The following is a 13,872-nucleotide window of genomic DNA, read 5'->3' as shown; positions in this document are numbered from 1 at the left end:
AAATTAAATGGCATGCTCCTGAATGACCATTAGGTCAAGGAATAAAGAGGAAATCAACAAATTTCTTGAAAGAAAGAAAAATCAGAACACAGCATACCAAAACCTCTGGGATATAGCAAAATCAGTACTAAAAAGGAAGTTTATACCAATAAGCACCTACATCAAAAAAGTAGAAAGATTTCAAATAAACAAACTAATAATATACCTCAACGAACTAGAAAATCAAGAATCAATATTTATTGAGTAGCTCTAAGTACTAAATCATAGGAAATGAGTGACAGCAGAGGAGAGGACAAAAAATACTTGAGAAAAGGAACAAATGGGAAATAGGCATCCCCAATTTTTCATTAGAATTAGCACTGGAAATATGAACTTATTAACATAGATAGAAAAATACAGAGACACACCTACTTCCATAAAGGGAACACAATAATCAGGCCTTTCCTAAGTAATTGATAAGATACAGCTTGTATTCAGTCTTCTTGGGGTGCTTGTCTTTATTTGTCCAAATGATACTAAACCACAGTAGATAATGATGTTTCCAGATAAATTGTAGTTAGAACATGGGTTCAAGGAGCAACGTGTTAGGTGAAATATTAGTGATAAAGCTTAGAATATCAATAAATATTTTTAATTAATGAATAGTATGACAGAAACAAAAATGCTTAAATTCCCAACCACGTTACATGCTGATTTTCTAGCTTTCAAACATCATAATCCACAACTACTTTTCTAATGTATTATATTGACATCCAAAAGGACAAATTCAATCAAGTGAATCTTGTGATTTTATTTGGGGCAATTGTAATACAACCCAGAACTCCACAGGACCTTTCCTACTTCTTTTAAAGCTGACAGCCTTATCTCTAATTTGATTCAAATTAACTCAGCCAATAAAGTTCTGAGGTAAAAAATGAGAGTGTGGTTTATTCCCCATAAGCCTAAAAGACATGCGTTTTTTATTTTACTGGTAGCACTTCCATTCAAACCCCTGATATTTGGTAAGTCTAATTATTTCATTTTGAAAAACTGTAAAATTACAACAGAAGGTCACTTTCACCTTAGTTACAATATACAGTTAGAATTCATTAAATATAATTTCAATATTAGGTAAAGGTACAATATTAATAGGTCAAATGTTCCACTGCTTGCTTTTTAAATAGCCTGTGTCCCCAAATAAGAACCACATATATCAGGAAAGACATACTTATACTCTAAAAATAAACTTCCTCCATTAAAATACCTAAGCTTTAAAACTTCCAGATGGATGGTTTCTAATTAGGAAGAGGGAGAATATAACACTTTCATAGGTAGTAAGAAAAGTGCCTAACAAGGGATTTTAGTTAATCCTATGTGAGTGGAAATTTCAGTCAAGAGAAAAAAAAAGCTCATAAGAAAGATGTTGAGCAGAAAAACAAACTTTTTAATGCTACAGGAAGGAGAAATACAGTACCTTTACAAAATTTGACATAAACAAATGTGTATCACCAGATTATAGGGCAAACAGGCTATATGTGTCTATCAGAGTCAATAAGAAAACACCTTTTTAACACCTCCCATGTGATATGACCTAGGTCAGTAAAATTAATACCTAAGAAGTAGACGTCCTTTTCTTTCAGATGTGAGTGGGAAAATACTTTGTAATACCATTGAGGTGATTATGATAAAATAGATTAAAGGTGATCTGGGGCAAATATAATGACATAGTTTACTGACTGAGGGTACAAATTCTTGGGTTGAACCTGTTTATCCTATATTTGTCTGCATAGCCCTGAGTAAATTATGCAATCTTTCAGGTCTCATCTTGCTTCTAATTATATAATACCAAATTAATAGACTTCTTTATAAGGAATAAACAAGATCGTATATGTGAAGCTCTTGGGAGAGTGTCTATAATGCAGCAGAGCTGTAGTTGTGGGTTTGAGATGTTAACAAGACTCATAAGACAAAATTAGGCTTCATTCTGATGCTACATTTACTTAGTTTCATAGAATAATTCAAAGTAGGAAATGTAACAGGTAGATCATCAGCATCTCATTGGCAGACCCAGCATCTATCCAAGTTCACAGATTCTTTTTCCCTGTTACTCTTCCACAGCAAGAGCACCAAGGTGCCTGTGGATCACCTTGAAATATAAAAGCCACAATCCCATCTCCTTATTAATCTTTTATACAGTCCCAGTCACATAAGCCAGACTCCTGCATGCCAAGGCAGAGCTCTGTCAACATAGGCAGTTTCCCACAACAAAGAGGGGAGACATAGCATTTCCCATTTATCTTTACTGTTTTCAAGGAAACAATGGTGCAGATCCCCAGGTCATTCTCTGTGAGATCTACATCAGCCCAGGCATGTAGAAAGTACTCTAAAAATGTAGCCTGTTATTGCTCCAATTAGTAAAACAGGTAATAGGTGAGTTAGTGTGTACTCTCATGGCTAGCGAAGCATATTGACAATAACACATAAAAATGGAGACTCTGGAATAATATAAATTATCCATTGAGTATTGAGATAGTACCTGTATGTTGAAAATAGTACAAGTTGCTTTTTTTTTGTCTGATCAGTATCCACTTTCTCTTTATTTTAGTAAGAATATAGTATTGCAGCTTTTCTTTGTGAGGTTCATTCTTTCTTCAATCCCATGTTGTTCTGATGAGGTTGACTCACACTGCTATCTAATGGCAGGACTTGCATCACAAACATCTGGTGCTGTGGTTAATTCAGGACTGACATATGACTTAAGCTAGGCCAATGAATATTACCTTGGATTTTCCAGAGATATTACAAAAGAAAAATATTTTTTTTGTTTGTTTGTTTTTCAGCCATTCATTTGTCACAGTAGCACTTCCTGGGAGAGCATCAATGACCAGATACCAAATGGATAAAGCCCACCTGGGAATAAAGGAGACACAGAGTAAATCAATGACAAAAAATGAAAAGGTAAAATCTGAACTCTCTGGAATTTTCAAAAATGTAAGTCAGTAATTTCCCTTTTTATTTTCAATTCAGTTTGAATTTGATGTCTGTTAAATGGAGTCTATAAGATTCTTGACTAATACAGGGCATGAATTGGATGGGGAGATGCACATGGAAAGAACCTGCTTAAAGATGAAGAGCAAAATCCATAAAAAATAATTCTATTAAGTATTTGGCAATGTAGGTCAATTGCAAACGTGTTAATGGCTGAAAGAGGTGGTCTGAGAAGGACTAGGACTAAGGTCGGAGAGAGGGTCAGGTAAACTGTTTATTGATAATAGACACTTCTGAATGTCCCCTGGCTGATATGAATAGTCTATTGTAAAGCAAAGATAAATTGCAACAAACTTAGTTCCTGGAAAACACTGGTAAACCTCTGGCACACAAGACATATCCTATCTGTTGCCTAAGACATAAGACTTGGCTGCTTTCAGGAACCAGAAATCTAGTGGGGATGGAAAAACCTGGGGTTATCCCAGAGACAGGGGCAGAAGTAGCCAGAGACCAGAAAGAAGATGAAATTAACATTTAGGAAGACTTTCTGATTGTGTTAAAACAAAAATTCTCATGGATCCAGTGTGAGCAGTGTGCAGATAAAAAAGGAACATGGCTGGTATTTGAGCTGGAACTACTATGGGGCAGGCCTTGCTAGTATACATTACTAGGAAAATATCAAATATATTACTTGATTCCCAAAATTATTGGGTAAGAAAAATGAAAGGCCAGTAGCGCTAAAAAAATGTTTTAATGTTTGTTGTTCAAATGAAATAAACCCTTTTAATGAATTCAGTAAAGTTGTAGGATACAAAATCAACATACAAAAATCAGTTGTTTCTCTATTCACTAATAACATACTTTCTAAAAAGAAAATAAGTAAAACAATCTCATTTACAATAGCATCAAAAAGAATAAAATAAGTGAAGGACTTGTACACTGAAACTCTGAAACCATAATAAAATAAATTTCAAACGACACAAAAGTGTTAAAACACATGCTCTGAATGAAGAGACCCCCCAAACAGGCTTTGTGTGAGCAACATGGCTTTTTATTCACCTGGGTGGGGGCGGGCTGAGGCCAAAAAGAAAGTCAGAGAAGAGAGAAGGGATTGGAGTTGGTTTTATAAGTTTGGGGTAAACAGTGGAAAGTTACCGGAGTTATAGTTTAATAACCCAGTTAAATAAATGGGCTGAGAACTTGAACAGACATTTCTCCAAAGAAGAGATACATATGTTAAATAAGTATATTAAAAGATGCTCATCATGACTAATCATCAGGGAAATGCAAATCAATATCATAATGAGACATCACTTCATACCTGCTAGGATAACTATTATCAGAAAAATCCTCTAAAACAAAAAACAAATGTTGGCAAGATTGTAGAGAAATTGCAACACTTGTACGATGTTAGTAGGAATGCAAAATGGTGCAGCCGCTGTGGAAAACACTATGAAGATTACTTAAAAAATTAAAAATTGAACTATCTTATGATCCAGCAATTCCACTTCTGGGTATTTAGCCAAAAGAATTAAAATCAGGATCTCAGGAAGTTATTAGCATTCCCATATTCAATTCAGTACTATTCACAACAGCCAAAATGTGGAAACAACCTAAATGTTCCTCAAGGGAAGAATGTATAAAAAATATGGTGTATGCATACTATGGACTATTATTCTAAATACACAGAAGGAAACCCTGCTATATGCAATAACATGGATGCACTCTGAGAACAACATTATTCCTATTAACAATATGGTACTGTATACTTTAAAATCTGTTAAGAGAGTAGATCTCATGTTAAGTGTCTTACCACAACACATCTTAAAAAAATGAATAACATAGTTATTGACAGCAAAAAAGCAGTGATTATATATTTTTTTAAATAGCAGAAAATTGGACAATTTCTATTATTAAGGACAATCTCATTAGTTGAAGTATTATGTAGCATTAGATATTCACATAAAAATATCAAATTTTAAAAGCAGCATATATAGCAGTAAAATATTTATCTTTTATTCATTAATAGAAAATACTGATGAGATACCGATATACTAGAGACTTAAAATCAAACTTGATATAATACAAGTAAAAATTATAGGTTTATGTGATATATTCTGGTCAGGCATGTCTGTAAATTAGGTAAAATGAAGCACATACATACAAAAGTATCAGTATATAAAACATTCCTAAAAACTGCAGATGATTGAAAGTTAAACTGTGTTCTTTAATAGTCTAATATAATTTATTCACAATTTACTACATGATAATGTTCACAATAAGCATATAGTACTGAATGAGGGCTCACTATGATTGTGTCAAGTATTTTCACATATGTTTTCTAATTCATTACAAGAATTCCCTCAGGCTCCAGCACACTATGAGATCAAATGGCATTATATTAATAGTGAAAACATAGATTTCTATGGCTGTTGCCCCCAGTGCTTATAAAGGACCTCTGCTTACCTGCAAAAATCTCACACAGTTATACCTGAGAGTCTGCAGGTGTGAACCTATGTGTGTTCATATAAGGGCCTACAGTTGCTGGGTACCTTGATACCCACAGGCAATGGGCATACTATTGAAAACTGCTATTTATTTTCAGTCACTGCTGGTCACTCTGTTATTCCTCCAGACATCCAGAGACAAGTCAGTCTCCCCTAGTCATCCTCTGGGTGCCACTTCTGTTAGCTCAGACATCTAGAATTGTGAGTGAGCACTACAAATGAAGCAGTGTCACACTTCTGTTAGCAAAGCTCTTCAAGAGTGGTGCAGTGAAGTAGTAGAGTGAACCCTTAAATCAGAACTTCTGGGTCTACCTGCCTACTGTGGCATGTGCTTGCTCACTGTTATTAGTATACTGCAAAAGATGAAGCATCTGATAAAATGTTGTCTTCCCTACTTTAAGTTCCCATTCAACCAGATATTTGGCTCTTTGCTCATGCCAACTTGCAAAAAAGTAACTGACAGCCATGTATTAGCAATGAATTGGCCGGCCATCACTTCAGTGCTGTTTTGGGGATACTGCCAATGCCATGGCTCAAACTCACCATAACTGACCCAACATTCTAGCCAGAAAATTTTTTTAAAAATTATATGTTACAGATGCTCTAAATTTGCATGGAAATAAACATGGCACTATTTTCTCCATATATTTAATACAACATTGAATCAGCATGTCATTAGCTCTGCCCTGGCTTACCTTTGTGATACAATTAAAAGCTTAAAAAGAAGGAGGTTGTTTCTCCTGTTAAGAACATTAAGGCCTGAAATGATATTTTTAAATGCCTATGCATTTTAGAATGCAAAAGCTGACAAAAGTAAAATGAAGAACCATCCAGGATCCATCCACAAAGGAGCACTTGCCTAAGGATTTGCATCCTTAATATTTACGTGCATTAAGATCTGAGAAACAATTTGAGGCAGCTGTTGCCAACCCTTGCAGTATAGTGGAGGCATCTGGGAAGGATTAACTAGCACTGTATTCTGGATCCCAGCCCCAAAATCTCTGATGTAATTCATCTGGGATAGAGTGTTTGTGCTCCACAGGTGATTCTAATATGAAGTGGAGGTGGAGAACCACTGTGACAGGGGAATCTGATATTGATTACTGAAAATATTTACAAAGATGTTTTAAAGTCCATTTCTCTTCTGAGGAGAAATGTGAAGAAAGTGCTCATCAATATGGCAAAAGAAACTGGGGAGGTTTTTCTAGGAGAAATAATGGCGAATATGAAAACTCAGAGGCAAGCCTAAGACATGAACTCTCAAAAGTAACTAGGTTTGGAATACAGAGGTCTGTGAAACTGACTGTGTGGAAAATAGGGTAAAAGTGAATAAAGAAGTTGAGAACCTTACCACCCAGAATCAGGTTAAAGTGAATAAAGAAGTTGAGAACCTTAGTGCCCAGAATCAGGAAACTGAATTCAAATTGAGAGCCAATTAAGAGCCTTCATAGGAGTCTGCAAATGGCAGTGACATGATGAAAACCATGTTTAAAAATGAAAACATCTGCTGGGCGTGATAGCTCATGCCTGTAGTCCCAGGACTTTGGGAGGCCGAGGCAGGTAGATCACTTGAGATTAGTTCAAGGCCAGCCTGGCCCACATGGCAAAACCCTGTCTCTAACGAAAATACAAAAACTAGCGGGGTGTGGTGGCACATGCCTGTAGTCCCAGCTACTCAGGAGACTGAGGCAGGAGAATCGCCTGAACCCAGAAGGCGGAGGTTGCAGTGAGCTGCATCGTGCCACTGCACTCCAGCCTGGGTGACAGAGTGAGACTCTTTTTTTAAAAAAAAATAAAAAGGAAAAGAAAACATCACTAATAGCATAGCAAGGTAGTCAATCCAATGTACCTTTTAAAAAAATCACCTCCAGGGAGCTGCATTTCCTTGCTTCTCCCTAACAGGCATTTTAAGCTACCTACAACAATGAAGTGCTTATATCCACAAGGAAACTGCATGTAGGATCATTAGATTATCTAATATTTAATAATGCAATTTTATGATGTCTGTTGAGTTAGGACAGATTACAATTGATAGTATATGTTAAAGATTGATGAGAATGAAGATTTAGAGTTAATTTGACTGCTGCAGATTACTAAACTTGCAAACAAGCAGCATAAATGATCCATGCACCTGCACATGATGCCATGAAACCTCAGTTGTTCCTTGGGAAGCAATTATGCTTGATGTTAGGAGATTGCCACAGTGAGCAGGAAGCGAAGACTCTATCATGTAAGAAGAGGCAACAACCACAGACTCAGTACTTTTTAAATTATTTTCAGGTTTTTTTTTTTATTTTTTATATCAGCACTCAAAGACCTCCCACAATGTAAAAGGACATCATTGCAGGACTACAGTAACATACTTTCTTGCTCTAATTTTGACTTTGTTCTTAGGACAGCAGTAGGACTAAAGACTACCAACTACCCCTGGCAACCACCGAATCAGGAATGTGCTCTGTTGAACCACTGGGCATATAATGGTGCTTGTCAATGGAGCTGAGTAGATTCTGATAAGGGGCGACTCTACTGAAGAACTAATCAGTGACTGGATGATCAGTTGAGATCATTCGGTTTAGGTGTTGTGCTTCTAATCTAAATATATCAAACTAAAAGTCTTTAATTTGGGACTTACAAAATAAGGATTTGAGGAGAACCCCAACAAAATTTTGGTAGAACCATATGAAAGATGAATTAAAGGGCTAAGCTTAGCTAAGTTTCAAGATACTGCTGACTCTGGTCTGATCAGCAGTAATGAGACAGAAAAGAAAAAGGAGAGCCATTATCTAAAACTAGACCTACTCATTTGAACAGGCATATTCTAAAAGGCAAACTCAATTAGCTTAGATGGGAAATCCAAGCCCTAGGGTGTGGGTGAAGGATGGGATGGTACTCCAGGGGCTCTTAATTGGAGGATTCAAAATAAGACTGTGCTGATTTCCTAATTGCTGGCAATGGCAATTGGGGATACAACAGTCAACACTGGATAATCCGGATTGACAGATTTGAGGATCATGAAATCTTAGAAGTAGATAACAGAGCTCCAAGTGTTCACCTTTAGTATAAGGGCAGAATTCCACCCAATTGGAGAGAATTTTTTAAAACTTTACTTCTTATAGAAGTTACCAAGTCAAGAACTTAAAAACAGGCAATGCCACTTTGGCATATGATGTAGGGACATATCTTAGAACCTACAGGAAGAAAGGCTGACTTGATGAGGCTGAGCCTCTTAAATCTCTACTGCATCTAGTTAGGTTGAGCCTGAGGCTGCTTATCAGAATTATCCTCAGAGCATCTTTGTTATTATTATTTTGTTGTTGATATACAGATCCAGAAATCCAAGAGGTATATGATGAGAATCTCCTATATTTTGTACATTTTAAAACTGCATAGATAATTAATATGAGCTACCGTCCTAAAAATCAGAATCAGGCTGAATCTGAAAGGGGTGCAGGGCAATGAGCAGTGGTGGTGAAAGTGTCAAGTGGACTAGCTACTGGACTAATCAAAATAAACTTCTGGGAAAAGTGATGTTAAGAATATTAATCCTGGCCAGGCGCAATGGCTCATGCTTGTAATCCCAGCATTTTGGGAGGCCGAGGTGGGTAGTTCATGAGGTCAGGAGTTTGAGAACAGCCTGGCCAACATGGTGAAACCCTGTCTCTACTAAAAACACACAAAAAATTAGCCAGGTATTTTGGCGATTGCCTATAATCCCAGCTACTAGGGAGGCTGAGGCAGGAGAATTGCTTGAACTTAGGAGGTGAAGGTTGCAGTGATCTGAGATCGTGCCATTGCAATCCAGCCTGAGCAACAAAAGCAGAACTCCATCTCAATTAAAAAAAAAAAAAGAATATTAATCCTTAAGAAACATAAAGCATTTCTTTTTATATGGTGTACTTACTCCCTTGAATCATAAAATGTAAATAAAAAGTTCCGCTTTGTATTCCAAAATTGTGGAGGATTGAAAATTATGGCAATCCCAGGAAGGAGGAGCCTTTTCATCACTTTTACCTTTTTCTTGCCCCTGCATATGTAGGTTACCTTGACACATAGCAGATTTTTTTTACACCCTGTGGACCATTAGACATTTAGGTCTGTTATGCAAAAGAATTTCCTACGAAAAATCTCTGAAACATTTTTTTAAAAAAAAGTCATTTCGGCATTTTCCTATCATTCAAAAATTGATAAGCGATTCACTTCTCACTTCCCAGTTATATTAGATGAGGGAATTTTTTAAATCAGTAATTCTCATATCTGTCCAGAAAGCCCATTACAAACAACCACAAGAAAGCAACCATCATCTCTCTAAAAGTTAGAATAAACACAAGGCTTAACTCGTTGATGTGCAGTATACAGTTTATTTTTGAAAGCGGAACCTAAAGTGAAGATTTGATTTCTTTGTGATCATTTGGATCTCCCCAGTTGAAAGATATTACTGAAATAAGGAAGTGTTAAAACCTAGCACCAAGTAATCAGAGTGGAAGGAATGTAACTTTCTTTGGAATTATTGTCTTTTTTTAAATTGTACTTTAGGTTCTGGGGTACCTGTACAGATCATGCAGGATTGTTGCATAGGTACACATGGTATACACACACATGGCAATGTGGTCTGGCATTTTTCCCCGACTTCTGCACCACCCTGCTGTCCCTCCTTTGCCCCCACACAATGCCAGCCAGTGTGTGATGCTCACCTTCTGTGTCCATGTGTTCTCATTGTTCAACACCCACCTATGCAGTGTTTGATTCTCTGTTCTTGTGTCAGTCTGCTGAGAATGATGGTTTCCAGATTCATCCATGTCCCTACAAAGGACACAAACTCATCATTTTTTATGGCTGCATAGTATTCCATGGTGTATATGTGCCATGTTTTCTTTATCCAGTCTATTGACGGTGGGCATTTGGGTTGGTTCCAGGTCTTTGCTATTGTAAACAGTGTTGCTATGAACATACATGTGCATGTGTCTTTATAATAGAATGATTTATAATCCTTTCGGTATATACCCAGTAATGGGATTAATGGGTCAAATGGAATTTCTATTTCTAGGTCCTTGAGGAATCACCACACTGTCTTCCACAGTAGTTGAACTAGTTTACACTCCCACCAACAGTGTAAAAGTGTTCCTATTTCTCCACATCCTCTCCAGCATCTGTCATCTCCAGATTTTTTAATGATCGCCATTCTAACTGGTGTTAAGTGGTATCTGAATGTGGTTTTGATTTGCATTTCTCTAATGACCAGCGATGATGATTTTCCTTTCTTCTGCTTGGTTGATTTGGCTATTGAAACTTGTGTATGCTTCACAAAGTTCTCATGCTGTTTTTCAGCTCCATCAAGTCCTTTATGTTCTCTAAGCTCATTATTTCTAGTTAACATCTCATCTAACCCTTTTTCTAGGTTCTTAGTTTCTTTGCATTGGGTTAGCACATATTCTATTAGCTCTGAAAAGTTTGTTATTACCCACCTTCTGAAGGCTGTTTCTGTCAATTCATCAGATTCCTTCTCCATCCATCTTTGATCCCTAGCTGGTAGGGAGTTGTGATCCTTTGGAGGAGGAGAGGCGTTCTGGTTTTTGGGGTGTTTTCATCCTTTTTGCGCTGGTTTCTTCCCATCATAGTGGCTTTATCTACCCGTGGTCTTTGTAGTTGGTGACTTTCAGATGGGGTCTCTGAGTGGATGTCTTTTTGTTGATGATGAAGTTATTTATTTCTGTTTTTTAGTTTTCCTTCTTACAGTCAGGCTCCTCTGCTACAGGACTGCTGGAGGTCCACTCCAGACCCTGCTTGCCTGGGAATCACCTGTGGGGGCTGCAGAACAGTAAGGGTTGCTGCCAGTTTCTTCTTTTGTTATCTTCGTCCCAGAAGGATACTCACCAGATGTCAGCCTGAGCTCTCCTTTATGACGTGTCTCTCTGGGTATACAGGGGTCCGGGAGCTTCTTGAGGAGACAGTCTGTCCCTTATAGGAGCTTAAGCGCTGTGCTTGGAGTTCCGTTGTTCCACACAGACATGCTGGGCAGGTACTTTTAAGTCTGCTGCAGCGGAACTCATAACTGCCTCTTTTCCCATGGGCTCTGTCCTAGGAAGGTTGGCTTTATTTTTAAGTTCCTGATGTGCTGCTGCCTTTTTCCATAGATGCCCTACCCTGCACGAAGTAGTCTAGTCCAGTCTGCCAGCAGAGGCATTGCTGAGCTGCTGCAGGCTCTGCCCAGCTGCTGTGTGAACTGCCTCGGTAGTGGTGGTCACCCTTCCCCCTACTGAGCTGGATCGTCCTTGGTCCAGCTGTGCTTGCTGTGAAACTCTCAATCCAGAGCATTTCAGATTGCTTGTTTTGTGGGGGTGGTACCCACCAAGCCAGATTGCCTGACTCCCTGTCTCTGCCCCCTCCCTTTCAGTTGAATGGTTGGCTCTGTCTCCCAAGCATTCCAGGCATCTGCTGAAATGGCCACCTAGATTTGTGTGAGTTTCTGTGTGCCAACCCTGTACTGGCTGAAACCACTATGCTGAAAACTCCTGGTGCTTTTTGGCCCAGGAATCCTGGTCTGTGCACAGTGAAAATTTGTTTGGAAATGCAGTGGGCACACACCCTCTGTGTTGCCCTTGCTGGAAACTGTATTCTGGAGCTGTTCCTATTCGGCCATCTTGGATCCTCCCCCAGAATTTTTGTCTTAAATCTTCTTTGGCTTAAGATAATAAAGGTTGTACCCCTTACAGGCTTTCTTCTGAGATGGCTTGAGATATGAATCAAGCCCGGAGAGACTTTAGGAGCCAAATAATGAAATACAAAGATTCAGTTGGTAATTAGGTACTTGGGATTCAGATCTTGCTACCAAATGAGAATAAGAAGGCAAAATCTGTTATATTGCTTCTAAATTGGAAAGGCTGGGTCACTTTGTGATTATGTCAGATAAGATCATTATCGCCATGGAAAAAGACAACCAACTCTGAAACAGTTTTGATCAGCAGGAGTGCACACCACATGGATCTTGGACTAGAGAGGACATCATATCTCTGAGAACAGAATGGCTTTAGAGTGGGAGTTCAGAGTTGCTAATTGGCTCACTGTTTACTGACAGATACACCTCCTGTGGCAACATGCACTGAGACCAGTAGAGCTCTTGTATGCATTGACTTTTTCTTTTAAATGAAAGTAGTAATTCTGTGAAAGACAAGTTCACAACAGGTATAAATATCTAAAGCTGCAGCTCTTTACTGGTGCTTAGGAATCCATACTGTTTGTTGTTTAAGTTGAAAGGCAGTTCTTTTGTGACTGTACCTTATTCAGTTACATTTTGAAATTACTTTGACAGACATTATTTTTCCTCACTCAACCTTTTCTGGAGCTGAATAGACAACCTCCATAAACAGAGAATTAGTACTTCTCTAGAATATATAAACCTCAAGGTTTAATATTCTGTCTTTGGAAATAGTAAAAATATATACAAGGAATAAGCTGCTTTATAACAAGAGAGCCAATTATTACTTCAGATCTCCAGACTAACACTTTGACCTTTTCACTTTAAATGCTTTGTGAAGTTAAGTACAGGGAAAAAAGGAGTCTGACACAAACTTGATTTCTAGTGTTCCCTGGAATGAGATGATCAGTGCTGGATCAGACCCTGATTCAATTTGAGTCAACCACACTTTTTTCCATGAGAATTTTAAAGTTAGACCAAGAGAAAGAATGGCTAACCTTGGTAAACATAAAGTCAACATCTATGAGTTGTTTTCAGCAAATCATCTACCACATATTTTTCTTTAGGAAAAACAGGGAAAGCCTATCTCAAAAGAAACAACAAAGCAAGCAAACAAGCATAGAGTGACAAACAAGATGTGCAAAAGGAATACCATGGGAAACTGCCTATAGTTCACTATCATGCTCCGGAAAAATCCTTGCCTCAATGTTCATTGAGATACCTCTGAATCCTGATATTAAATATAACCCCTGCATTTTGTATGTATAGTCTAATGCAAGTAATGCAGTTTCCCTGGCAAGCAACAGCAATCTTTACTAATACATTAATTTTAAAGTGTGGGAAAAAAATCTTAACTGCTAGTGATAAAAAATGTAAAATCTCTGGTAATAGTAAACTTAATACAATGTTATAAATGATATGGGATTTTATATCAAAGATATAATTACTAAAGTATATAAGAGATACATAAATGGAAAGAGGTGATCAATTGCTATATGAAAAAGACTCATATACAGACAAATTCTCACTTAGCCTTAATTCATCCAGAATATAATTTATCTTTTAACTTGACAAAATGATTCTAAACTTCTTTTTAGAAGAATAAAAAATTTAAAAAGCAAGAATAAGAAGGTAACTTCCAGTGCTGCATATTGGAATTCATATGAAAATGCTAATTATTACAATACTGTGTAAATGTGAAGAAAT

General features: G+C 37.4%; 1 long non-coding RNA gene across 2 annotated transcripts in view; it reads left to right on the top strand.

Moving 5' to 3' along the window:
• The window catches only part of LOC141582793 (uncharacterized), a 257,832-nt gene that overhangs the window by 207,737 nt on the left and 36,223 nt on the right, over positions 1 to 13,872 (top strand). For both annotated transcript variants that reach the window (XR_012515679.1, XR_012515678.1), the window contains exon 5: positions 2,820 to 2,937. This is a non-coding gene — a long non-coding RNA (uncharacterized LOC141582793). The remainder of the gene's footprint in view (positions 1 to 2,819; positions 2,938 to 13,872) is intronic.

This window comes from Saimiri boliviensis, chromosome X (assembly GCF_048565385.1).
Source record: "Saimiri boliviensis isolate mSaiBol1 chromosome X, mSaiBol1.pri, whole genome shotgun sequence".
Taxonomy (NCBI): Eukaryota; Metazoa; Chordata; class Mammalia; order Primates; family Cebidae; genus Saimiri; species Saimiri boliviensis.
The sequence above is the reverse complement of the archived record's forward strand: the minus strand, read 5'-3'. Positions and strand labels throughout refer to the sequence as shown.